Below are 22,654 nucleotides of genomic sequence, written 5' to 3'. Positions count from 1 at the left end.
ATGATGTCCTTACTGGCACTTGCTTCGTGTCAACTCTCCTTTCTCCTCTGAAACATAGTTCTAGTGATAGTCCCAGAAATTGTCACCTTTCCTATCACACACTAGGTCCTTCGGAACATTGTGGCCTAGATATAAAAGTCACCACCCACTAACTAAAATTATCACTTTATTGCCTTCCAGATGTTAAATTTAGACACACAAAAAACTCATCTTGCCATAATCTAAGTCAATACAATAAGTAGAAATAGGCTTTGAATTATAGATGAAGCAAAAAGATGAGAAGTGGTAACTAGTAATTTTTCTTTTTCTTTTTTTTTTTTTTTTTTTTTTGAGATGGAGTTTCACTCTTGTTGCCCAGGCTGAAGTGCAATGGCACGATCTCAGCTCACCAGAACCTCCGCCTCCCAGGTTCAAGGGATTCTCCTGCCTTAACCCCCCCGAGTAGCTGGAATCACAGGCATGTGCCACCATTCCTGGCTAATTTTTTGTATTTTTAGTAGAGATGGGGTTTCTCCATGTTGGTCAGGCTGTTTTTGAACTCCTGACCTCAGGTGATCCATCCATTTCGGCCTCCCAAAGTGCTGGGATTACAGGCATGAGCCACTGCGCCCAGCCAATAACTAGTAATTTTAACCAATAATTCTGGTGGTACAGATTTGAAAACTATTTAAAAGCAGATATAATTATGGGTAATTATGATGATACATAATCATTAGTTGCACAGTGAGGTGGTCATTATCTCCAACTTTCACATCTAGACCTGGAAGTTCTGAGAGGTCAAGTGTTTGCAAAGATCTTCTGGCCTGACTTAGGGGTCAGAGAGTGCCATGTTTGTGGGCAAACCATAAATGTGTCTGATGAGGATTAAATGCATATTGAGGAAAATGCATATATACATATATATATGTGTGTGTATATATACACATATATATTCACACACATATATTTGTGTGTGTATAAATGTGTGTGTGTGTGTGTGTGAATTTTTTTTTTTTGAGACAGAGTTTCACTCTGTCACCCAGGCTAGAGCACAGTGGTATGATCTCAGCTCACTGCAACCTCAGCCTACCGAGTTCAAGCGATTCTCCTGCCTCGGCCTCCTGAGCAGCTGGGATTACAGGCATGTACCACCATGCTTCGCTAATTTTTGTATTTTAGTAGAGGTGGGGTTTTGTCATGTTGGCCAGGCTGGTCTCGAACTCCTGACCTCAAGTGATCCACCCGCCTTGACCTCCTAAAGTCCTGGGATTACAGGCATGAGTCACTGTGTCCAGCCAATGCACATATTTTGAACAAACTATCAAAACAAGAAAGGATATTGATTTTTAGAGTATATAGTGGACAACAAGGTAAAAAATAGGGATAAAACGTATATCACGTAATCACATAATTTGACAAGAATAGAAGGAAAAAACAGGGATTTCCTGGATCTCATCAAGGAAATGCTGTAATTTCACTGCCAGGTGAAAGAAAGTGAAACTTGAGGGCACAGAAAGCAATAGATACAAGGATATACATACATTAAATGAACAATAAAGCAAAAACAAAAACAAAATTAAAAACATAAAGCTGAGTTGAACACTGAGTCTAGGAGCTATAAAAATACATGTCAATAATATACATTAGAGATGAAAAAAGCCTATCAAAAATATTCATTGTTCACTGACTAATGGCAAAAAAATCAGTACAACATTGAAGAAAGCAAAACCTACTTGTACCTCAGGGCTCACAAAACCTACCACTTGCATGTGCTTTAATGTGCATACACATACCCAGACAAACAGCTCACACTAACATAGAACAATATGTGAGCAACTGAGAACTGGGCTTAATATTGGCATTCAATTCTGCATACTAAAATTTAACTTTTAACAACATTATGTGCTTGGCTAGTTATGTAAATCCATCATATTTATGTCATATAACCAACATGTCTGATAATATAATGTCAATTGGTTTTAACAACTTAGTTTGATACCACATCCATCATAATAAAGTATTAATGGCAACAGCAGAAGTCATGTAATATATTCTGGAATTGGAAATGGTGTAACTCATAGGAAAGTACTTTGTAACAAAGAAACGTACAATTACAGTGTTCTAGTTTAACATGATTTGACACACCTCTCACAGAAAAGTCCTGAAACTGACAGCTAAGTAAGTCTTCAAACAAAATCTGCCAATATTCTTTGTCCACTTTTCCTTCGTTACTTTTAAATAATGCAGCAAAAATGACTTAATCATTTCAACCATAAATAGATGGTCATGTATGGTGAAAATTGTGCAAAATAAAAGGAATATTTATTTCATGGGTGTCAATATACGTTGCCATTATTTAAATGTTTTTATTTTTCCAGTGTTGTGGCTATCTTAAAAAATTACAACTTTGTAAAGGAAGTCAAGTGAACTCAGTTTTATTAACTATGCCTATTTTTCCATATTCTAATGCTTTTACATTTTGGGGCTTCACCGATTCTGGAAGGACTGCCCTCCCAGGGTTAGCTCATTCCAAGAAAACAATTCCCTGAGAATGTGCCTTTCCCATGCAAACCAACAAATCCAGAGACCATACCCCTAATCATCTTCTTTACTGGGCTCTCAAACTCTGGGCCACTATCCATCTACCCTAACTATCCAAGGGCCAACTACCAGACAACAAAGAACTGCCCCTATTTCCAAGAGCCTGCTGAAATCCTTCAGGCTGCTTACCCTGCCTCACCGGCTCCTCCTGCAGAAATCACAAAGGTTTCCATAAAGATTCATTTTGCCACATTTGCTTCTTGCACCCTCTATCTACTGGCCAACATTGGTACTTCCCTATGTGGTCCCATGTGGATGGAATGGCCCTGCTTCTAGAGAACTGTGAACGAAAACTTCTTCCTTCATGATAGTTATTTCTATGCTTGCATGTCTTACATTACCTGAGTTTTAAACATCCTGGTACCCTTATGACAGTCATTTTTTCTATTATTATGTTGATGTGAAACTAATTGCAGGGTTTTTTTTATTACTTTTAACGGCAAAAACTGTAATCACTTTCATACAAACCTGTAAATCTTAAAAATAAAGGCCATTTTATAACTGAGTTATCGACTTTTTATTTTGTAAGAGAATGACATTAGAATTAAAATGATCTTTCTACTGTTGGCATGATTTCAGTTGCAATTTTGGTATTGAAGATATAGGTACAAAAAATAATCTCAAGGAGTTTACGTTTTCATTGGATATTATTGTGTTAAAAACAAAACCCTACAAGAAAACCTAGGTAATACCATTCAGGACATAGGCATGGGCAAGGACTTCATGTCTAAAACACCAAAAGCAATGGCAACAAAAGCCAAAATTGACAACTGGGATCTAGTTAAACTAAAGAGCTTCTGCACAGCAAAAGAAACTACCATCAGAGTGAACAGGCAACCTACAGAATGGGAGAAAATTTTTGCAATCTACTCATCTGACAAAAGGCTAATATCCAGAACCTACAAAGAACTCAAACAAATTTACAAGAAAAAAACAAACAACCCCATCAAAAAGTGGGCAAAGGATATGAACAGACATTTCTCAAAAGAAGACATTCATACAGCCAACAGACACATGAAAAAATGCTCATCATCACTGGCCATCAGAGAAATGCAAATCAAAACCACAATGAGATACCATCTCACACCAGTTAGAATGGCGATCATTCAAAAGTCAGGAAACAACAGGTGCTGGAGAGGATGTGGAGAAATAGGAACACTTTTACACTGCTGGTGGGAATGTAAACTAGTTCAACCATTATGGAAAACAGTATGGCGATTCCTCAAGGATCTAGAACTAGATGTACCATATGACCCAGCCATCCCATTACTGGGTATATACCCAAAGGATTATAAATCATGCTGCTATAAAGACACATGCACACGTATGTTCATTGCAGCACTATTCACAGTAGCAAAGACTTGGAATCAACCCAAATGTCCATCAGTGACAGATTGGATTAAGAAAATGTGGCACATATACACCATGGAATACTATGCAGCCATAAAAAAGGATGAGTTTGTGTCCTTTGTAGGGACATGGATGCAGCTGGAAACCATCATTCTCAGCAAACTATCACAAGAACAGAAAACCAAACACCGCATGTTCTCACTCATAGGTGGGAACTGAACAATGAGATCACTTGGACTCGGGAAGGGGAACATCATACACTGGGGCCTATCATGGGGAGGGGGTAGGGGGGAGGGATTGCACTGGGAGTTATACTTGATGTAAATGACGAGTTGATGGGTGCTGACGAGTTGATGGGTGCAGCACGCCAACATGGCACAAGTATACATATGTAACAAACCTGCATGTTATGCACATGTACCCTAGAACTTAAAGTATAATAAAAATAAATAAATTACTAAAAATTCAACAAACAACGTGTTGGTGAGGCTGAGGAGGAATGTTTATACACTGTTGGAGGGAATGCAAACTAGTTCAGTCACTGTGGAAAGCATTTTGGAGATTTCTCAAATAACTTATTAATGAAATAGAACTACCATTCGACCCAACAATCTAATGGGTATATAATCAAAGGAAAATAATTCATTCTATCAAAAAGTCACATATACTGAAATGTTTGTTGCAGCTGTATTCACCATAACAAAGACTTGGAATAAACCCAGATGCCCATTAACAGTGGATTGGAGCAATAATATGTGGTACATATACACCATGCAATACTATGCCACCATAAACAGGAATGAAATCATGTCCTTTGCTGCAACATGAATGGAGCTGAAGGCCATTATCCTAGGCAAATTCATGCAGGAACGAAAAACCAAATACCATATGTTCTCACTTGTAAGTGGGAGCTAAACATTGAATGTACCTGAACATAAAGATGAAAGCAGTAGACACTGGGGACTACAAAACAGCAGAGGGAGGTAGGAAGGGAGCAGATGTGGGCTGAAGAACTCCCTGTTATGTACTATGTTTACTGCCTGGGTGATAGAATGGTTGGGACACCAAGACTCAGCATTATGCAGTTTATCCATATAGCAAATCTATACATGTACCCTTTAATCTATAATAAAAGTTGAAATTAATCTAAAAAAAAAAAAACACTAGCGGCATATGCTGCGATTTTATAGCTGTAAATGTAAAGACTGAGTATTTTTAAACTGCTTTGTGATGCCTTGTGCAGTTAAACTTTTTTTTGTTTGTTTTTTGTTTTTTGTTTTGTTTTGTTTTTGAGGCAGGGTCTCCCTCTGTGGCCTAGGCTAGAGCACAAATACGGCTCACTGCAGCCTCGACATCCCTGGCTCAAGAAATCCTTCTTCCTCAGCCTCTGGACTAACTGGAACTACAGGCACATGCCCGGTTAATTTTAAAATTTTTCTGTAGAGAGGAGATCTCCCTATGCTGCCCAGGCTGGTCTCAAATTCCTGAGCTCAAGTGAGATCCTGCCTCGGCCTCCCAAAGTGCTGGGATTACAGGTGTGAGCCACAGTGAAACATTTTCTTGGAAATGTACGACAAGTCCTACTTTTATATTGTTCTTTAATAGTGTTTGAGTTTGCCAATTGAAGAAGATAAGGTATAATTTTAAATTATATATTCACTGGATTTAAGTAATACAATCTTAATGGCTAGAGTAATAGTGACAAATACATTGTTTTCACCTTTTCCTTTGGATTATAGCTGGAAAAATATTTAAAACCATAGAGCATCCACACTCTTATGTGATATTACACATATCACTCACAGGAAAAACACCACTAATTTCGAGTTGAACCCAGCTGAAATAAAGAGAAGATGAGCATCACATAAAGTTAGTTTTTATTCTCTTATAATACTGCCTTGCACTCCTTCCATACTGATTCTAAGTTTGCTACCCTGATTCCAAGAAATCCATTTTATCTAGCTGATACACAGTTCTGCTTTCTCTTTATTGCCTTGAGCAGTAATGAGTTAAGCAAACCAGGAAATACCTGCATAATAAGACATTTCATATTAGAGAACAGGAGAACTGAGAAAGAGAAAGTGCTGATAAATATCCTCTATTCACAAGAAAAAAAAGAAAATCCATAGATGAAAAGGAAAAAAAAAATATGGCCTACTGCAAATTTCTCAACTTTAGAATTGAATTAAAGATTACTGATATTTAATCAGTTAAAAAGAAAAATTGAGGATGGCTATAGTTTGCTGTCTTACTTCTACTAAATATACATGTTTTAAATAAACCCCACACAACTAACTGACTCCTATGAATATTATTTGGTTGATAAGTAAATCTCCTTTTTATAGTAAAAATGTAGGGAGAACTAACACTCGTGCCTTTAATTGCACAGCCTTACAGGTTTTGAGAGATGCAGTCAACGCTTTGTCAAGAACTGTCATTGTGAGCCAGGGAGGTGGAAGCACCATTCTGTTCAATGGTTTCTTCCCTTTATATAAGAACAGCCTAGATTCCATTTATTTTATTTTATTTTTCAAACTTCTTCATTTCTATTTGCTTGTTTATAATTTTTGATCCAGGAGGTACACTTGCAGGTTTGTTACATACGTATATTACACAACGCTGAGGTTTGTGCTTCTAATCATCCCATCATCCAAATAGTGAATATATTACCTTATAGGTCATTTTCAATGCTTGCTCCCCTTCCTCTCTCCCTACTTGTATAATAGAATCCCCAGTGTCTGTTGTTCCCATCTTTGTACCCATGTGTCCCCAATGTTTAGTTCCTTCTTATGAGTGACAACATGCTGTATTTGGTTTTCTGTTTCTGTGTTAACTCAGTTAGGATAATGGCCACCAGTGGCATTCATGTTGCTGCAAAGCATATGATTGCAACTGGAGGCCATTATTCTAATTGAGTTGTTTATAGCTGTGTTGTATTCCATGGTATGCATATACCACATTTTCTCTATTTGGATTCCATTTAAATAGACAAATTGTTGTACGTTACAAAAATTCATGGGATGGTCTATTAGTTAACTAGAATTGCCATAACAACGTATCAAAGAATAGATGACTTCAAGGGCTGTCCAATCTGTCAGCATCCCTGGGCCACACTGGAAGAAGAATTGACTTGGACCACACAGAAAATACACCAACACTAATGACAGCTAATGAGAAATAATAACAATAATAATGTTTTAAGAAATTTTACAAATTTGTGTTGGACCACATTCAAAGCCATCCTGGGCCACTGGGTGGGCTGTGGGTTGGACAAGCTTGGCTTAAACAATAGAAAATTATTGTCTCACAGTTTTGGAGTTTAGAATTCTAAAATCAAGGTATTTGCAGGGCTTGTTTCTTCTGACAGCTCTGAGCAAAGGGCTGTTTGACTTCTCTGTTTGGTTTGTAGATGGCCGTCTTCTCCCCTGTCTTCACATTGTCTTCTCTCTGTGTCTGTGTCCAAATGTCCTCTTCTTATGGGACATAAATCACATTGGATTAGGGTTGACTATAACAACCTCATTTTCATTTAATTACTTATTTTAAATATCTTATTTCCAGTGACATTCTGAGGTAATGGGAGTTAGGAGGTTAACATATGAATTTTGAGGAGACACAATTAAGCCCATAACAGGTGACATTCGTGATGATCAGAAGCCATGGCCAAGAGACAGTCTGGTAGAAGCACAGATAGCAGCGCCCTGGAGAATATTTCCTTCTCACCTCCAGAATTCAGTACATAGGATACGCAAAAGAGAAGTGGCAGGATAGGTACTCTACAGCAGAGATAACCAGTAAGAAAACACCAGGACTTTCCAATCTACTTTCCCAGGCTTCTTTCTAGACAAACACCACACTCCATGCCTACAGTCTCCTACTAAATATGATTTTTCATTTTCTTTTTTTTTTTTTTTTTTGAGATGGAGTCTTGCTCTTTCACCCAGGTTGGAGTGCAATGGTATGTCATTGGCTCACTGCACCCTCCACCATCTGGGTTCAAATGGTTCTCTCCTGCCTCAACTTCCCAAGTAGCTGGGATTACAAGCATGTGCCACTATGCCCAGCTAATTTTGTATTTTCAGTAGACTGGGTTTCATCATGTTGGTCAGGTTGGTCTCGAACTCCTGACCTCAGGTGATCCACCTGCCTCATCCTCCCAAAGTGCTGGGATTACAGATGTGAGCCACCACACCCAGCCTGATTTTTCATTTTCTAAAACTTCTTTTGTTTAGTCATTCCTCTATGAATACGCAGTTCTTATATTGACTTTATATGCAGAATATTGCTCACTCTTTAAGATCTGTCACAATGGCTGGCTCCTTCCAGATAGCATTCCCACATCACTGTGTGGGGATAAGTTTTTTCTCCGGTGCTCTCCGGAGGTCAAATTATTTTTTATTTGATAATCATGCCATTTCCTTGCTCAATCCACTTTGAAGACCACTGATCACACTCTGAAGATCCAAATTCCTCATCATAGCCAAAAAGACCCGAAGGATTTGGTGCCAGACAACTTACCAGATATCATACCCTTTCTCAATCTCTCCCTCTTTGCCCACTCCAACCACGGGGGTGTTCACTTGTGTTCCACAAATATGCCAAACTTATCCCTCCTGGGTGTCCCCTCTACTAGTTTTTACTTCCCATTTTAAATTCTTCTCTGACATGATCTCATCATGGATTCCTCTCAGTTACTCATATCTTGGCTTCAATGGCTTCAAGTCAGAGGCAGCTTTTCTGACCACCAATCTGAATTAAACTCCCAGTGTGCCTCTAATACATCAACTTGCTTGATTGGTTTTATTGTACATTATTAGTCCTTAATCATATCTTATCAATTAATAATTCATTTGTTGATTTTCTGTCACCCTCAACTGCAATGTGAAATCCAGGGGAGCAGAAACATACTGGGTTTGTTGAAGTCTATACCAAGGCACTCAAATAAGTGTATGAAATATACGGAGAAAAATTTTTGAATAAATGAATAAATTACTAGATAAATTAATATAATAAATTTCATGCATGCATAAATACATGCTAGACACTCTACTTGGTACTGAAAATAGCTTTAGAGTACAGGGAGCGTGCACTATATCAAAGATAGTTTTTTTTGACATAGTGTTTTTTTGTTTTTGTCCTTACTTTTTCCTTTAAGAAGTATCCATTGAGATGACCTGAAACTTGGGTAAAATTTTTCCAGGTAGTTATGAATAAAAGAGGAGAAAGCCATTCCATTAAAGATGGAAAAGTCTATGGATATCGTGAGATGGGAAGAAAGGCTGAGTACTTGAAAGAAGGACAGAGAGACAGGAATACACTGAACTGAGAATGGGCCACTGGGCAAAGCAGGCCATAGGGCCTGAGATGAGACAATGGCTCCTGGAAACAAGCCTGCAATGTAATGTTAGATACAGATAACTAAACAGCCAATAAACAATGTGATGGGATGGTCAAAACAAAAGGAACCTGACAGAGGTTCTAGGATGAGTGGACAAGCTGTTGGCAGTGGGACGGTCCAGGGTTGGGGGAAGCAGTGTGCAGGTGATCAGATAAGAGGAGATAGGTGTTCTGGGCAGAGTGTGATCATGTGAAACCCCCACGAATTAGGAGGGCTGTAGTTGAGAAGCTGAAAGTTTTGTAGTGTATACGATCTAGCGTGGTATACAGTAAGTCCTCAGAAAATACCTTTTATTTAACATAGTTTCATAATAATGTTGATGAGACTAAAAAATGTCGAATCTCAGCCAGGGCCACCATCTGTGCAGAGTTTGCGTGTTCTCCCCAGATTGGCGTGGGTTTTCCCCAAGTCTTCTGGTTTCCTCCTTCATTCCAAAGCTGTGCACATTAGGTGAATCAGTGTGTTTCTAAATGGTCCTGGTGTGAGTGGGTGTGGATGTGAGTGTGAGAATGCCCTACAATGGAACAGTGCCCTGTCTGGGGTGGGTTCCCGCCTTGCACCCTGAGCTGCAGGCAGGCTCTGGCCATCCACAACCCTGAACTGAAATGACTGGGATGACTGGGTGAATAGTTATTTTATGTACATTTATTCATCTCTCTCTCTCTCTTTTTTTTTTTTTTTTTTTTTTTTTTTTTTTTTGAGACGGAGTCTCGCTCTGTCCCCTGGCTGGAGTGCAGTGGCGCGATCTCACTGCAAGCTCCCCCCCGCCAGGTTCATGCCATTCTCCTGCCTCAGCCTCCTGAGTAGCTGGGACTACAGGCGCCCGCCACGATGCCCGGCTAATTTTTTGTATTTTTAGTAGAGACGGGGTTTCACTGTGTTAGCCAGGATGGTCTCTATCTCCTGACCTTGTGATCCACCCGCCTCGGCCTCCCAAAGTGCTGGGATTACAGGTGTGAGCCACTGTCCCCGGCCTCATCTCTCTTAAATGTCTATATAACTCACATCCATTTCAGTGTCTAATGTAAGAAGTGTTTTGATCTTTATTTTGACGTTTTGTGATGTTCCTGTGACCAGAAATCTGCCCCAGGAACTTACATCTTGTTTATATCAAGTAGCCTATGGTAAAACTGGTTTCATTAGGTGGCATTTTGAATAAAGTTGCAGTTTCCAAGAACTATTGATGTTGTTAAGTGAGTACTTACTCTATCAGGTGGGGCAGTGCCTCTAATAAAAGTTGGAAAAACAAAGATCATCCCATGAAGAGCCTGTGAGACATAAGGTTAGCGCATGTTTATCACTAGAATTACCTTATGCTGCTCAGCAAACACAAGGAGCGCTCTGTGATGACGTTGGAGAATTCAGTTTAAGGCGTAGTGATACCCCAGATACATTCATGCCAAGTTTTAGTATTTCCTCTCTTTAAGAAGACTCTTTATTTTGAAAGAAAATACGACCACAATTAAACTATCAAAAGGCTACAACAGGCCGGGAGTGGCGGCTCACGCCTGTAATCCCAGAACTTTGGGATGCCGAGGCGGGCGGATCACGAGGTCAGGAGATCTAGACCATCCTGGCTAAGACGGTGAAACCCCTTCTCTACTAAAAGTACAACAAAAATTAGCTGGGCTTGGTGGCGGGCACCTGTAGTCCCAGCTACTCAGGAGACTGAGGCAGGAGAATGGCGTGAACCCTGGAGGCGGAGCTTGCAGTGAGCCAAGATTGCACCACTGTACTCCAGCCTGGGCAACAGTGGAAGACTCCCTCTGAAAAAAAAAGAAAAAAAAAAAAAAGCTACAACACAACATCTTGCACTTCTGAAGAAATACCATTTGCAAAAAACAAAACAAAACAAAACAAAGCAAAAAACCAAACAACCAAACCAACAACAACAACAAAAAACTCCCTTTTGCACAATTGAAGAAGCAGTTATCCTATATTTCACCCCCTCTGTCAGACCCCAGGGGTATACAGCACATATGCTTTCTATCTGGTTTCAAACATGTGCTTAGATGGCAGGCATCCCTTGGGGCAAAAGAAAAATGAATTTCAAACAACATGAAAAAATGGAATAAATATCATGCTTAAAAACTGAATTTCCCCATCTGCCTCATCATATGCAGCAAAAACTAAAGGATCCTACCACTCTTCACAGAAACGTTCCTTAAAGATGTTCATTGAGAATTTTTGAACATTTATTATGTTATTAGGTTATTTATGACTGGGAAAAAATATTATTAAAACTGAGAAAATGGGAATGTTTTTAGTTATAAATTCAATTAACAAGGTGATGGGGCTAAATGTGTTCTTTGCACATGATTTATTGTATCTAAGGACCTTGTGTCTGTCAAGAGTTTCAGTAGCAGCTTCCATATGGGAAGGATGTCTTGCGATGGTGTATGCAACATGAAAAGAGTCTGACAAGTTGGAAGATATATATACACACACACATAAATATATATATATATGTATGCATATACATATACACCAGAAATAGATATTCATTTAAGACATTTCATTAAATGAATGTGAAGTAATTCACAGCATAAAAAACAAATTTAGAAATATAAGAAAAAATAAACTTTAGAACATACAACCACTAAGAATGTAGTGAAATCTATGAGAAGAAATATTAACTAAGTATGACACTCTTAAATATTTGCAATGTGAGTTAGCTTTCTTGAAGTGGAAGGGGATCCATGAATTTTGACATCCGGGAAACATAGAAGAGGGGGAACATTCCATTCCTTCAAAATTCTAGAGGAAAATAGAAATATGGAACTTACTTTTTTACAAACCACTTAAACTGGTTTCTTACAGACCAGGCACTATTCTAACTTTTAGAATAATCATATACAAATATGAACCACAAAATCCTTATAAACAATCCTATTAGATGCACACTATTATTGGACCTATATTATTTCATGTTGTAGGTGAAAGAAATGGGAAATGGAGAGGTTAAGTAACTGTCACTACCAATAAGTGGCTAAGTTGAATTGGAAACTAGGCCATTCAATATGAATTCTGTGCTTGGAACTTCTACAGTTTGGTGGCATACCCAACACATCTAAACTGCAACCTTAAGGGAGGAGACCACCCCTCATATTGTCTTATGCCCAATTTCTGCCTCCAAAGAAAGAAGAAGTAAAAACTAAAAGGCAGAAATGAAATCCACAGGCAGACAGCCCAGCACCACGCCCTGGGCCTGGTAGTTAAAGATCGACCCCTGACCTAACCAGTTATGTCATCTATAGATTCCAGATATTGTATGGAAGAGCATTGTAAAAATCCCTGTCCTGTTCTGTTTCATTGTGATTACCGGTGCATGCAGCCCCCAGTCATGTATGCCCTGCTTGCTCAATCAATCACGACCCTCTCACTCGGACCCCCTTCGAGTTGTGAGCCCTTAAAAGGGACAGGAATTGCTCACTCGGGGAGCTTGGCTCTTGAGACAGGAGTCTTGCTGATGCTACCAGCCAAATAAACTCCTTCCTTCTTTAACTCCATGTCTGAGGAGTTTTGTCTGCGGCTCGTCCTGCTACAACCTAAACTGTCCAAGCAACCCTGAAAGGCCCAAAGGAGCCAACACTACTTTGTTAGTAACATGGTGAATTACCCATTTAATTCTAATTTTGATGACATAAAAATAAGAATTTTATTGGAGGGGGTTTATGTTTACATGTTCTGGGGAAAATGTTGCAACATAATGTAGATGGATTTTGATCTATGTCACTTTGTTGTAATCTCTCCTTGGTCATTTGAAATGCGTATGACAAATTGTTTTTGTGAATTTGGAACTAGGAACCATAAGTATGTCTTTGCTTTAAAATAGCACAAAAATTCCAAATAAATCTTTCTCAGCAATTCCTTTCAAGCTTTTGCCTTGATCTTGAAAACTGATTCTGTCTTTATTTTGCTTTCATAGCTCTCATCAAAATTTTTGCTCAGCAATCCATCAGCACTGCTGTTGTCAACATAAACAATGGAATCCACAATGTGATTCCAATCATCTGTGCTCAGTCTTGATCTTTTAAGATTCATCAGCAGCAATTGACCCAGTTGAAAGGCTTCCTTCATTCAATTTCAGAACACCACATTTCTTGTCTTCCTCCTGCACTGACCACTTTTTTTGCTCTTTTTATTTTATTTCATTCCTCTGATGTTTTTCACTCCCATGCCCCCAAGCCTAGATCTTGGATTTCTATTCTCGTCTGAACTTGTTGCATTAGTGATCAAATCCTGGGTCAAGCTCGGTAAAATCATTCTGTTGTGCCTGGATCTGAATCCCAATTCTGCCGTTTACCAGGTGTGTGATCTTGAAAAATGTTATCTTAAACTTTTAGCACCATTTTCTCATCTGCTAAATGAACATAACGTTAATAGTGCCTTTCTCATACAGTTCTTATGAGGATTACTTAAACAACATAATGCATATTAAAATCATAGAATAACACCTGACATAGAAAGTGTGATGTGTTTGTTTGTTTAAATAAACAAATCTTAGTCAATATCATATAACATATCTACTAGGATGAACTCACCCCTGAATTTCGTATGAATATATCAAATTTCCTTGTCAACATTTCTCCTTAGGTGGCTAAAGGCAGCTCAGATTTCATTTGTTCAGTTAATGGCAAAGCTATATTCCCATTGCTCAGGCAAGATACCATGAATTCACCTTGGATCTTTCTAATTTCCTCACACTGCATATATAATACATCACCAATCATCTTGTCTCAACCTTCCTTCCTTTGCTCATCCGTTGTTCTGCTGTATCTCTGTTCCCACCTAGTATCATTGCTCACCAGGTTGTTGTACTTGCCTAAAAAGGAGCTTCCTAATTCCACCCCTGGTCCTCTATAGTGCACTATCAACACATCAGCCAAAGAAGTCCTCTGAAAAGATAAAATGGATCAAGGTCCTTCCACTGCCCTCAAGGCCCCACTGCCTGTCAACCCTCTTCTTTTTTTATTTTTTTTTATTTTTTATTTATTTTTTTTTTGAGATGGAGTCTGGCTCTGTCACCCAGGCTGGAATGTAGTGGTGCAATCTCAGTTCACTGCAACCTCAGTCTCTGAGGTTCAAGCAATTCTCCTGCCTCAGCCTACTAAGTGGCTGGAATTACAGACATGTGCTACTACACCAGGATCATTTTTGTATTTTTAGCAAAGACGGGGTTTCACCATGCAGGCTGGGCTGGTCTCGAACTCCTGACCTCCAGTGATGCACCCACCTCGGCCTCCCAAAGTGCTGGGATTATAGGCGTGAGCCACCGTGCCCGGCTGAACCTCTTCTATAATCTTTCTCCACACTCTCCAAGCTTCCATCACATTGGCCTTGTTGGTTTTTGAATAGCTCTCACCTTGATGACTTGAAATTTATGATTTAATTTGAAAAGCTCTTATTCAGACACTTTCAAGGTTTGCTCCCGTATCTATTTCAAGTCTTTTCAAATGTTATTTTATCAGGAAGATATTCTTGAAACATATTTTCAGAATTTGCAAACTATCATTTCCTCTTCTCTGTACAACACAGAAACTTCCTGGCACTCTTCCCAGCTAATTTTCTGCATAGCATTTATCATTTTCGATAAACTTATTTATACATAATTTAAATATTATATAATTTAATTACTTATTTGTATTCTCCTCACTAGAATCTAAACACCAACATGGTTAATAACATTTAATGATTTTTTAATAAATTTATCCACAACCCAGAGAAGAATCCTTGACACAAAATAATATTGAGACAAGTTTCAACACTATATTTAAGGAAATTAATCCATAAGTCTATAATCCATCCCCCTACCTCTAAGCATATTGATATTTTATGTAAACTAGGGATAAAATTATTAAGGAGATAAAATGAAAGGACAAAGTGAAATCTTACTTTTCTCTCTGTCACCCACAATATATCACCCAAATATGTCTGTTTACAAATATATTTGAAATATGAAAGCATTTAAGAATGCCAAAAATATACATTTGACATATAATATTAATTCTCAAATCTAATCTGCCAATGTTTAAATCTTTCTTAGTTGTAGTTTTAATTGACACATAATAATTGTATAAGTTTACGGAGTATAATACGATGGTTAGACACATGTATGCATTATATAATGATGAAATCAAGCTAATTATTTTCATTTAATAATTATTAAAAATAATTTATATAATTTATATAAGTAGACATAGATACAAAGAGTGTGCTCTTCTTTTTCTTTTTTTTTTTTCTTTATTATTATTGTTTTTTGTGTGTGACATAGTCTTGCCCTGTCACCCAGACTGGAGTGCAGTGGCATGATCTTGGCTGACTGCAACCTGTGCCTCCCCAGTTCAAGTGATTCTCCTGCCTCAGCCTCCCAAGTACCTAGGATTACAGGCACCTGCTACCATACCTGGTTTTTTTTTTTTTGTTTTTTTTGTTTGTTTGTTTTTGGGGTTTTTTTTGTATTTTTAGTAGGGACAGGGTTTCACCATGTTGGCCAGTGCTGGTTTTGAACTCTTGACCTCAATTGATCTGCCTGCCTTGGCCTCCCAAAGTGCTAGGATTATAGCCGTGACCCACCGTGCTCAGCCCAGTGTGCTCTTCTTAAAAGATAGTTTTACTATTTTTAGCATATTCTGAAATACCCATGAATTTGTTGACAGAGGTTATTATGAAGTCAAGAAAAGTGATTTATTCTACTTTTCAATCAAAGATAAAATGTACATTTCCCCATATATTTATCTTAGTAATCAGTCTTAGTTTATATGGTAGAAAAATCTAGCTGAGTTCCTGAGTTCCGTATCTCTCTTCTCTAAAATGGTTCCTGGGGAATGCAGCACAGTCTTGTTAGAAAACAGGTCAAGGAAAACGAAGTGCAATGCTATACAATATAACAAAGTTGATATAGTTTGAAATCATTATATGAGCTTGTGTCAAAGAATACATACTTAATCCCCATTCCGGAGAAAGAAAAAATGGTAGCAGAAAAAGATTTTTGAACTGGAGAAGTATATTATTACCCGTCAAATGAAAAAGATGGTTATTTGTCCCTAGTATGGGGTGTAGAATGGGGTATACCCAGTGCAGAAGTAGCCCAAATTACAGTATCTGGCATGTTATTCTGTGTGTTTTCAAAGATAGGGCAGTGTGACTTTCTCAAAACTCAGATGAAATAATTTAAAAATATGAACAAAAATAGATTCCAATGGCAAATATATATAAAAAATAATCTGCCATCTGGATTAGCCACACTACAGTTCTCCTTAACTAAAATAGATAATTATGTACTGACTACATAAAAATAATCATTGCCAAGGGATATTTACATTAAACTAGAGAATCAGAAACTGAATCTGTTTGTATCTCCTTAACAGGTTCATGATCGTCCTTGAATAACTGATTTTATTATTTCCTGCTCGGTCTTGACATTCTTATAAAATTGGCAAATGTAGTTGTATCATGAACTGATGTAAAAGAATGCTGGGGAAATTAACAGATTAGTCTTTTCAAAAGATTTAAAATTTGATTAAAGTTTCTATCTTTAACACAAAATGAAACTTGCCTCACTGTGTGTGAATTACTCATTTGAACCCAAAGACCTTTGATTAGGATAATTTTTCAAATATAAACAATTAGTAACAGACCATTTATTTACTAAATGTTATACGAGAGAGCCAGCTGTCTCTATTTCCTTTCCTTGACAATTTGAAGTTAGAATTTTCTCATGACATTTAACCATTTATAAATGTTCAGTTAAACACGACAGTTGTTGTGGACTGGATATTTGTAAGGTCATTTTTCATAGGCTGCCCCAGAAGAAACATATTTCAATCCAAGCAAATGATTAGCATTTCCGTATGATTTGACTCTACTTTTTCTATGGCCCAGAAACATATCTTAACACTTGCTCAATTTAATTTGATGTGGAAAAGGCCTCTTTTTAATCAACTTTAAAATTATGTTCTGTTGACTTGCAAATGAGAGGTCAATGCTAATTGAGAGAGGCCTTAAAAACTCTGACATCTTTGATCCCTGCACAAAGATTCCACGCTCAGTATGTTCTGATACTTGGCTTTCTATATTCCCTTACGAGGTTAAGAAGATGAATGCTCATTGCTTTTAATCCTTACCATGATTTATGAGCCTCTTGGTATCTTTTCCCCAGAGCAGCTACAACTGTGTGGTTGTTCTGCCTGCTGCTTAAATTACACAGACATCTGCAAACTAAATTATGGATTGTTGTCCCATAGACCATAACCGAGAATTCTCTTCATCACTCCTGCAGTATAATTTTTTTTTTTTTTCTGATCGGAACAAAGAACATGTATGTATTTCCTTGCTTCTGTAGTAAGGGCATTTTAAGCTAATTTGAATGATAGCACAATAACCTGGATTGTGATCTATCACAAAAAACCAAAGCAGCATGAAATATAACAAGGTAGCTTTAAAGCCAGAAAGAAAAAAAAATCCCCTATTTATTTATATCTTTCATCTTTATTTAAGGCATTGAATATTGAGACTCACAGAAGGAAAGTGACCTTTAAGATTAACTGAAAATATGCACCATGGAATAAAATGCATGTAAATGACCTTTATGTCTCTGAGTGTGAATGATTTTAAGAGCATCTTGTGATCTGATCTATGACTATTTAAATTAAACACTGAGCAAAGAAATGGAAAATTACATAAAGGATAATTCATGGGAGATTGGGATACGTTTTTTAATGTAGTCTTTTCTGCTGGTCTCACTTGTAGTAAACCTATTTTAATAATCTGGAGGCTTGAAGCAATCACGAGTAATTGGAATAACTCTTTTGTCTGAATTAAAAGGCTGGTAGAGTCTAAGTTGGAATAATCAACTGCTTCTGTATTTTTCCTTTCTTTTCTCTTCTTGTTATTCTGTGTAGATGATGAATCATAATTCCCAATAATAAGCCCACTGTGAAATCCTAACAGGTATGTCTCAAATTATTAACCTTTGACAATTACCAAAATTAGAAATATCCCTACATTTATCTTCTTCAGATGTGCTATTTGCAACTCTAACAATAACCTGTCAGGGAAAATCACACGAACAAAATTTACCAAATGATTTCTAGTTATGCCTTACAAAGCATATTAAAAAAAAAAAACAGATGGCTCTGCAATTAATTTTTTGAACCCTGTTGTCAACTCAGCAGGACACAGTGAACACTAAAGAAATGCTCAAATCCACTCCTGGCTGAGCAGATCTGCTGTTGCCTCCGTGTTTCCATCAGTTTCTGTTTCACCTCATCACTGCTGAAAGGCAATGTTTTCTGAGTGTCAGGACCTGATATTCATACCAATGACCTAAAGACTTGCTTTTTTAAAGATAGATCCTAGATTTGTTTGCCTCTGTGTCAGTGAAAAGCTCACTTACAAAACTTTCCATTTGTCGACACTCTTTGTATCCTCATCTTCATAAAATAAAGTATTAGTGGAATATTGAAGTATTCTACCTAGTTGATATGGTTTGGCTTGTGTTCCCCAACCAAATTTCATCTTGAATTGTAGCTCCCATAACTCCCACACGTTGTAGGAGGTACCCAGTGGGAGGTAACTGAACCATGGGGTGGGACTTTCCCATGCTGTTCTTATGATAATGAATAAGTCTCATGAGATCTGGTGGTTTTATAAAGGGACATTCCTCTGAATATACTCTCTTGCCTGCCACTATGTAAGATGTACCTTTGCTCCTCCTTTGCCTTCCACCATGAAGGTGCAGCCTCCCCAGCCATTTTTCTTTATAAATTACCCAGTCTCAGGTATGTCTTTATTAGCAGTGTGAGAACAGACTAATACATTAGTTAAAACCCTAAACTATTTAAACATATCTTGAAATAAATTATTTTTGAATACTTATTTAATTTCCTAAGAAAGTATACAGGACAGATGGAAATAGAGTTAAATTGGTGCTCCCAAAAGATCTAATATATATAACCTCCCAATCTCTTGCCAGCAGTCATCTTCTTTACACACACACACACACACACACACACAATCCCCACATCAGGTTATTCTTCTACATTCAAAAACAAACCAACTAAAGCAACGAAACACAGCTCCACATCCTATAAAAGATAAAGTCCCAATCCCAGACATAGTTTTCATTTCATTAAAGTTTCTTCATCATGTAAGCCTATTCTTCTGGATTTATCTGCCAGCTATTCCCATATTTGACACACATTTCATTCTCTAACTCCTCAAGTATTATAAAATTCACCACATATGAAATGATATCATATATCTTTGTACCTTTTATATATCTATACCCTCTTCTTTACATATTTTTATCTATTTCTCTTTATAGTCTAGTTCAAATGTCCTTTGTCTGCATTTTCCCTACTCTTTCCAACTATTACAGGAAGAAAAAAATGCCAACTTCAACCATATTTTTCATATTGGAACACGAAAGTATTCTATAAATGATCAAAGAATGCTCAATTAACCATATGAAAGAAGAAAGATTTCCTTTCTCTTTCCCTTTACTTTTTTGCATGATTTACAATAAATTAATATAATTACTTATTAACTAAACATGAATGTGAGAAATTAATAGAATGATAGTTTTGCAAAATATTAAAGAAATAATACATTGCCCTATGTGATTGTTGAAAAAGAAAATTATAAAAGGGGGTGGTAACATCATAAACAGGCTCCAGAGCATTACTCTATTCAAAGTTAAATTAATAAAAGAAAAATTTCTTTCTTAATAAAGAAATGTTAATAATCAGTTAATATGACTTGAAACCTATATATTCATTGTTCTTGATTATCACTCTCTATTTTATTATGCATTCCACTGAGATTATTCTCAGCTCTATTTGCTTATGTGGCATTTATGAAAATCCTCACATTAAAAAGAAAATAATTTCAAGCCATTCTCCTCAAATGCCTTCTGCATCGATATGAATTCTACTCTAATTAAAAACAAATGAACATGCCAATTTCTTTAAAATTATCCTTTCTCAATTTATTATCTTTAGTTTTATGTTAAACAAATATCGAACTATTTTTATTTCTTCTTATCATTGTATATAGCACAGAGTGAACTATAAGACATTTGCAAAGAGTGTGAGTCTCTTCTCATTTATCTGGGCCTTTGGATGTTTTTTTTTTTTTTTTTTTTTTTTAATTTATTTATTATTATTAAACTTCAAGTTGTAGGGTACATGTGCACAACGTGCAGGTTTGCTACATATGTATACTTGTGCCATGTTGGTGTGCTGCACCCATCAACTCGTCATTTACATCAGGTATAACTCCCATTGGGAGTTATGCCTTTGGATGTTTTAATGCTCCGTTATGCTTTAAAGAAAAGGAGAGACAGTGCTGCATTTATCATTGGAATGGCTTAGTGTTAATTTTTCATTATTCATATTTTCATCACAGATAATACTGAGGTTGATGTAATCATGGATATTTAAGAATATGGAGTTGCCTTTTACAGGAATTAAAAGTCAAAGTGTTCACTTCTCTTTTTCTATAAATAGAACATCTGGACTGAAACCCCAAACCAAAATTATCCATCGTCAGAGATTTAGAAATTAATTAAAATTTTCTACAAAAAATGCAAAAATGTCACAAAGAAAAGGTAAGCAATTTTCTACATAGAAATTTTGAATATTGAAGAGAACAAATTGATAGATAAAAGAGATGACCATGGGGCGGAGGAATTATTAACAGTGGAGATATTAACTGGTTCATAATATTTCAATCTTATAATCTTACATTTTAATCTAAAATTTGAATTTTTTCCTCAAATCTTATAGTTGAAATTAATTGATAATGTTTTAAAACTACACTAAAGCCTAACCGTTACTGAATAAGTTAATCTTATAAAAGGATCATGAGAAAGAAAAACAAAAGGCTTCATCTTTCTACTTCAGAAATATGGGCATGCACAGAGAGTTTGAACAAATATCACAGGAAGATTCATAAAGCCACATTAGTTTAATTACACATCTCCCTTATCTCTTCAACCTTGTCTTTCTGAGTAGTTATATCAATGGTTAATCTTAACTGATCACGGATTAGAACTGAGAATACCAAGCTTGTTTTGACTACAGCCTAAGTAAGAGGAGATTCTCCCATTACCAAGAGGGGAGTGTCAAAGCAGTACTCTAATTACTACCTCTGTGAAGGTTAACTGTATCTGTCTAAATCTCAGTGTTTAGATTCCTACCATCAGCAAAGGAAAAGCAGATTACAATTGCCAGTGCAAGAAACAATTGAACCAGATTGTGCCATATCAATATTCATAAAGACGAGAGAATTTATGACTTTATCTCTCTGTTTCCTATGGGTGACTTTCAACAGAGGTTTGCCTTTGAAATGAAACATATCCAATTTAACAAACATAATACCCGCTAATTAAGAGGGACTAGGCAAAGTGTCATAAAAATAGAATATAAAAGACGAAAATCACTTTCTGTTCTTTAGGAGGCACATAGCCATTAGATCTTCTCAAACCTGCATGTAAATTGAAACTGTGAGGAAAAATACAACAAAGAAACTAAAAAATAAAGAATTATAAAAATAATTGTATATTCTAAAAAATGTAGAAATAACTGGTTACTTCAAGTTTCATGATTTTGTTGTGTTGACGTCAACTGTCTGTAAATATACAAATATTTGAATATTTTGATTTCTAGTAAACATTTTTTAAAGTAAAGAAGTTTTATATAGGATTTGCGTTTTCAGGTATTAATTAAGAAGGTAAAAGGATATATCTTAATAAGATTTTTTTTACCTACCTTTAAAAAGGCTGGCATTCTTTAAAACTCGCTACTGCTCCTGGGATCCAGCTTGGCTATATTCCTCAAAGAGTCAAGCTGTTAGGTAACAGAGCTGGAAAGACAAACATAGACAATCAGAATGTCAACTGTCTTTTCTAATAAACATTTATTTTAGAATATTTTTACATTTTCTTAAAAGTTGCAAAGATGGTATTGAGAGTTCCCGAATACCTCACATCTGATTATCACTATTGCTAATATCTTACCTTATAAGTGCATTTGTCAATGTACTTTTGATGTATGTACAATGTACTTACAGTGCTGCTTTTGATACATTGTGATAGATAGTGATACATTGTAATAGATGGATCTAAATGAACCAATATTGACACATTATTCTGATTTCACTAGTTTTTCTCCTAATGTCATTTTTCTATTCCAGGATATCACATTGCGTTGTCATTACGTCCCCTTGGCCTCCTCATGGCAGTGATAGCTTCTTAGACTTTCCTTGTTTTTGATGACCTTGAACGTTTTGAAAAGCAATGGTCGGACATTTATAAAATATCCT

General features: G+C 36.7%; 1 protein-coding gene across 2 annotated transcripts in view; it reads right to left on the bottom strand.

The window, feature by feature from the left end:
• CDH12 (cadherin 12) overlaps positions 1 to 22,654 on the bottom strand; it is a 1,094,618-nt gene that overhangs the window by 737,281 nt on the left and 334,683 nt on the right. For both annotated transcript variants that reach the window (XM_007961262.3, XM_007961261.3), the window contains exon 2: positions 22,102 to 22,195. The gene's annotated coding sequence lies outside the window, so the exon portion shown is untranslated. The remainder of the gene's footprint in view (positions 1 to 22,101; positions 22,196 to 22,654) is intronic.

The sequence above is a fragment of the Chlorocebus sabaeus genome, chromosome 4, assembly GCF_047675955.1.
Source record: "Chlorocebus sabaeus isolate Y175 chromosome 4, mChlSab1.0.hap1, whole genome shotgun sequence".
NCBI classification, from domain to species: Eukaryota; Metazoa; Chordata; class Mammalia; order Primates; family Cercopithecidae; genus Chlorocebus; species Chlorocebus sabaeus.
This window is presented reverse-complemented; position numbering and strand designations above follow the sequence as displayed.